General features: G+C 30.8%; 1 long non-coding RNA gene across 9 annotated transcripts in view; it reads right to left on the bottom strand.

Annotated features, from left to right (window-relative positions):
* Positions 1–782: 782 nt before the first annotated feature.
* The window catches only part of LOC149132069 (uncharacterized), a 9,259-nt gene continuing 3,300 nt past the window's right edge, over positions 783–6,741 (bottom strand). For 2 of the 9 annotated variants that reach the window (XR_016245049.1, XR_016245045.1), the window contains exons 2-5: positions 4,223–4,313; positions 2,446–2,527; positions 1,370–1,468; positions 783–873 (exon numbers count right to left, since the gene is read on the bottom strand). This is a non-coding gene — a long non-coding RNA (uncharacterized LOC149132069). Of the gene's footprint in view, positions 874–1,369; positions 1,469–2,445; positions 2,542–3,777; positions 3,833–4,222; positions 4,314–6,019; positions 6,200–6,560 lie in introns of those variants that run through there. The other 7 variants (XR_016245052.1, XR_016245053.1, XR_016245050.1 and 4 more) reach the window with 7 other exon arrangements.

Below are 6,741 nucleotides of genomic sequence, written 5' to 3'. Positions count from 1 at the left end.
CTCTCTCTCTCTCTCTCTCTCTCTCTCTCTCTCTCTCTCTCTCTCTCTCTCTCTCTCTCGATATCAAAGAGTGAAGCTGCACACAAATTATAGGTTATATCGTCTATAATAGAAGTACAAAGCGCACACTAAACCCATATTACGAGGTTCACTTCTAAAACGATTTGGCATCTACATTTAATGCATAAGGAAGGTTGTACCACAAAATTGCCCTGATACATAATCGGGTATGCAAAGAAAACCCAGTGTTAGATTAGGTATGATTATGATATACGGTTGCAGGATTATTCACTGTATATTGCATAGAAATTTTATACGAAAAATGCGTAACTATGTGAGAAGCGTCTTCGTTTTTTAAAGTGTTCCTTATATAATCCTTACAATTATTATTCTAGTTACGATGAGTGACATTTTTAGTTATAGGTATACAGTACCTACTACAAGATGCTTAAAATGGAATAATGTTAAACCACCGCATTTTTATAATTAGCAGCAGAATTGGATATAGAATATTCTTTATATCCGGCTATGCTTAGAGCTTCGTTATGGTAATGAGCGCCGTGTTAAAAAATTTGCTCGTTATATATCATTTTCCTTTTCAAGGGATTATCGCCAAAACTGACGTTATTAAGGGTTACTGAAATCTCACATTGTAAGATTAAAATAATGCCATTTGTGCGTGAAGCAGGTAAGAATCATCTTTATTTTTTTTTTAATTGATCCTAGAATTAATTTCGGAGATACAAAATTTATAATCTATAAAAACTAAAGAATAACACAAATTGATAATTACAATAAATGTTTTTGTATTTATTTGAAATGGCGTAAATAATATAAACACTCCTGGAGTAGAGAATAACGTGTAGAGCATCCCTGTAAAGAGAATAAAAGATTTATTTTTGCATACATTTATACTGAAGATAGTGCTATTCTATGTTGGTTATTGCTATTATATTCATGTATAGGTGAGTAATATTAATGTGCGTATATTACAGACATTCTGAATTTCTAAATGAAATTATATATTTCCTATTGCAATAATACAATGTAGTATAAGTGATAACGAATAAATATGTGTATATACATTGCCACACTGCTTTAGACAATTTCAATTTCATTTTCTCCTACATTGTGGATTTTGCAACTACATGTTCCGAATAAATATCATAGAGCGATTTTTAGTTTTAACACATTTCTAGAATTCTGATACGTAAAAACTAACACATGCTTTTTCCTTCCAAAATCAGTTTCTATGGAATGAAAATTGACAATAGTTAAATATGAACTAACTTTATTAAGTAACTGTTCTAATATTGAACATTAACAGTATTTTCTCCTAAAAATCACAGGGTTACAGAAAGTATCTTACCTGACAATTATTCTCATCAGTGCGGTAGATAACTGTATCCTACACAACATTTGAATAGCATTAGGATTTAGTGAATATATATTGTGTGGCCTTCATAACCTGGATATATTATTTCAGAAGAAATGAAAATATTAAACTTCTTGGATTATTAACAATTATAAAGTGATACAATATATGACGAATTATATTATTGTGCTTTATGAATTTATGAATTAGTGAATGTTACAGATATGACAGTGTATTGACTAAACGTATAACTGAACAGATTTCAGGATGAGTAACACTGTGTAGCGGTTGCGCATGGGACTTTTACAAAAAGAGCGACTCGGTTTAGAACCCTTGTATTTGCTATTGATACTAATCTGAAATATGTATTATCACTTTTAATGTTAGGAATTATATGTAACTGCAAATTAGATAACGGTAAAACCTGGTTAAAAATTGTTCGTGTCTTTATGGAGTACGAGCGGTTAACCGGTTTCCATGGCGTATAAGCGATCGATATGAAAACGATCACTCTGAACAGGAGGACCTCCATATCAGGGTGAGTAATTAAAAAAGCATGAACAGGATCTAGATGAAAGTAAATGCTTTACTGAAGAATACAAGAAAACGCCCAGTCTGGGAATCGAAGCAACGTGAGTTCAAATCTCTAGTTACACCACCAAACTTCGCCTGAAGTGCGTGAGCTAATCAGGCAATAACGAAATAAACCGATTTCTCAAAGACTTATAATAGAAGAAGTAAATGCTTATAGGGCTGAAACGAATCATTTTAGTTAAAATCAATTTCATTTCAGCCCAAAAGGTTGGGTGTGTAATATAGCTCATGGTAAATTTTGCTATGGGAGATGAAATCATTAGAACGTAATGAAAATGGCTGTTGTATATTTTTCATCTCGCCGCTTTCTTGGTTTAAGTTCTTTTGAAGGCCTCAATGCGATTAAATTCTTTCACTCAAAATCGATAGAACTTATGCTTACATTGAAACAATGATGGATGATTTAGCAATGGTTTGTATTCTCTTCACATACATGTCTTACAAATAAAATCGTAATAATAAAAAAGAAAACTTACCACACACTCTGCATTGGACTTAAAAAATGCATAACACCGAAATATCTTTCCATTGGTGCATTGTATAAACTTCCTGTAGCCCCTGCAGTATAAACACTAATCACAAAATTTCATTTGTAAAACTAACATTCAATTTTCTTGTGTTATTACGTTTTAAATATTGAAAACAATAGCAGTGGGTAATGAATTGGCGTATATTGTGTCCAGAGCTATCGTGTTCAATCTTAGAAGAAAATATATAGGCAAGTAATTCTATCATCAAATCTCTACGGATAATATCTTTAAATCGTTTGTTATTACTAATTATTTTTTTTTTAATTATAAAGATAAGGCAAAGGCAACCCTAGCAGTAGAAATTAGGAATGAAGTAGAAACAGGTCCATCGACGTAGCTAATCAACATTCAAATTTGAGATAGGATTCAAACAGATACATTTGTTTCGTATTCTCACATGAAATGTTTAAGACATTAAACATCAGCGGTCGATTTGCTGAAAACATGTTTAGGACACTTCGACATCAAGTTGGTTGGACGAAAAAATCCAGTAGAATAACGTCCACGGTCAGTAAATCTCTCAGGGTTAGAATAGAATTTTTACGGGGAATTTTAAAAGCTAAATTTTACAGTACAAATCTGGCATTAGACATCTACCGCAAAAAAATGAAAAAAAAACAAAAAAAAACAATTGGTGTTCGGAAAAAAAGAAACGAGATGAGACGATGGGCTTGGAGAAAACATGAGAAAGAACGGGATAATGATAAAAGAAAAAGGTGCAGTTCTATATTTAAGAGGTGAGGAATTATGTACATTGTTTACATTATTTACATTTGACGGATATTTGTCCTCGTCTTGTTTGCTGTTAACACAACATTTCGGCTGATATACCCTCCAGCCTTCAACAGGTGACTTGAGGAAATTTCGAACATGGTTTCTCATTCCTAAGGTATTTTTCGATGTCATTATTATCATAATTATTATTACTATGCGACCATGCGATAGAGAATAGGAAGCTGGACATAGTCTTAATTTAGAAAGAAAACAAACTATTCTAGATCATAGATACAGCATGCCCAGCTGACAACGAGGTATGTGATAAGAAAGAAAGAAAAGTCGAGAGATATGACAGGTTAGCTTGGGAAAAGCAGTTGTGGCCGATGAAAAAGGTAGCAGTAGTACCAATCATTGTCGGAGCCCTGGAAACAGTGAGTAAAAATCTCGAGAAGTACGTGGAACAAATAGGGGCTGCAGTAAATGTGGAGCACTTGCAGAAAACGGAACTGCTTGGAACCGCTCGAATACTCTGAAAGGTGCTCGAAAAATAAGAGGTGTTACCTGATTTCACTGGTAATGAACAGCTGATACTGTAGTACATCTCCAGCCTTAGAAGCTGTGCAAAAGCAATAATAATAATAATAATAATAATAATAATAATAATAATAATAATGATAATAATAACAACATCGAAAAATGCATTACGAATGAGAATCCGGGTTAGAAATTTCCACAAGACACCTAATGAAGTCTGGAGGGTATATCAGCCGAAACCTTGTGTTAAAAACAAACAAGACGAGGACAAATGACCGCCAAATGTAAATAATGTAAAGGAAAATGTGGTGTAAGAAAAAGAAAATAATAAAATAGTTGTTATCTTTGAACCACTTCAAATGAAGAATATGTGTATGCGTGTTCGTGTGACTATTGTTTATTAATTATTGTGTGTTTCTGGGAAAGAGCTTTAGTGCTGTAATGCGGTAAGTATGAATAAGACAATACATACCGGCAGCTCGGGTCAATCATAGTATATGGTCGAACCAACCCACCGCAATGATGCTTTCCATAATGATCACATTTATCCATTACAGCTACACCTAGAAATAGGAAGTTCACCTTTTAGATTTACATACTTTTGGGCATTAAGTTTACTTCGAAAAAAATATTTTACACAAAATCCATCGAAAAATAAGTCAACAAAAGTTTGTATTCTTTACTCCGAGAGTTTCATGGAGTGACGAATACATAAGATTATATTGTGTAAACTAGAATTGATTTATAATACTTGGGTTTAACAGAAACCATTGAGAAACTAGTGTAAAGCTGGATTCCTTAGGTCGATTAATAATGGCGATGTTTAAACTCTGATATACAAACTCTAAAGTAACCAACGTTTTTAGATCAAAGAATACTTATCTGTACCACATTCTATCACCAACCTTCATATGCATTCCAGATTAATCAGGCATAGTTGCTAATAATTTATTCTCCACATGTTTGAGAAGGATAATTATATTGTTCGGAACATATCGCTTATACCTACGTGCACTTGCATACATATATATATATATATATATATATATATATATATATATATATATATATATATATATATATTATATATATATATATATATATATATATATATATATATATATGTATGTATATATATACATATATATATATATATATATATATATATATATATAGATAGATAGATAGATAGATAGATAGATAGATAGATAGATAGATAGATAGATAGACAGATAGATAGATAGATAGATAGATAGATAGATAGATAGATAGATAGATAGATAGATAGATAGATGCATACATATATACATATATATATGTGTATACATATAAAATTATATCTATATATACTAGCAAACATCAAAGATTCATACATACGTATATATATATATATATAGGATATATATATATATATATATATATATATATATATATATATATATATATATATATATATATATATATATATATATATATATATATATATATATATGTACGTATGTATGTATGTATGTATGTATGTGTAGGTGTGTGTGAGTATGCATATGTATACAAAACACACCATAGGAGCTATGAGGGGTGACTGTACTAATGCAGACAACTGATATGATTAGGATTACGGTAGTCTTTTTATATGTTAATAGGTATAGTCTGAAATAAATTAAGTTTATCTGATTGTATTCATATATATGGAACGCATTATAAACTTCAATTGTTTATTCACAAAGCAATACAAATATAGAAGGATAGGTCATGAGGTCAACATGCAAGCATAATTACTTACACAATAAGATTATAAACACATGAACATGGCTGAGAAACGGCCACAATCCTAAAGCTGCCAAGTGGTTAAATAAATATATACAGCTTTCATACTTCGTAGAATAGTTTCCTCGATTCAGTTTTATTGATCTTAGCTGCATCGAAACTCTATGCTACTCAGTAGTGGATAACTATGTGGGCTGCTAACCGAGTTCTTTAGAGGAACTTTCTGTAAGAGCCACATTTTTATATAATATATATATATATATATATATATATATATATATATATATATTTCCCGTAGCGGATATATATATATATATATACACAATATATAAATATAAATTATATAATTATGGACAGACAAATAGATAGTTATACATGTGTATATATGTATGTATGAATACTTATCTATCTCCTTACACGCAAATGTCCGAAGAAAGAGATGTATGGGGGAAATATTTTCATATATTGACTGGGAAACAAATATACAGATATAAGTACTTACCAAATAAGAGAATAAAGAGATAGAGCGAAAATAGCCTCATAACGTTACCGGTTAAAACAACGTTTAGTGCTGGAAAGTTCTTCTATATTTCAGCTGCTGAGCTAAAGAGACTGCATGATATAACAGATGTTTCTCTACTATAAATCAATCTATGTATGTGACGTGTATGTATATATATATATATATATATATATATATATATATATATATATATATATATATATATATATATATATATATATATATGTATATGTATATGTATATGTATATGTATGTATGCATCTATGTATTCTCACATATCAAGTATATTAAGTACACACACAACGCGCATACTCATATATATTCTAGTATATTAGGTATATTACTTCAAATCTGATTTCCCGTAGCGGACATGTTTACAAATTATGTAAGCATATATACACATATATCCGACTGAAAACCATATTAATGCTACTTTGTAGTATGTCAAAGCGTATTGTTTAATATCTGAAATTCTTACTGTATGAGCAACGGTAATTGGATGATTGTGAAATTTACGTACAGGTGAAATGAATTCATGTTACATTTTAAGAGCAATATATTCCGGGCTCAACTGTAGGACCACCATAAAGTTAGGTGCTGTGTGCAGTTGAAACACTGTAACTCCATGAAACACTGTAACTCCATGACACACTGTATCTCCAATCAATACCGAATAACTCCATAATTTAAATGAGCCAGTT

This window comes from Octopus bimaculoides, chromosome 18, assembly GCF_046866305.1.
Source record: "Octopus bimaculoides isolate indiv1 chromosome 18, ASM4686630v1, whole genome shotgun sequence".
Taxonomy (NCBI): domain Eukaryota; kingdom Metazoa; phylum Mollusca; class Cephalopoda; order Octopoda; family Octopodidae; genus Octopus; species Octopus bimaculoides.
This window is presented reverse-complemented; position numbering and strand designations above follow the sequence as displayed.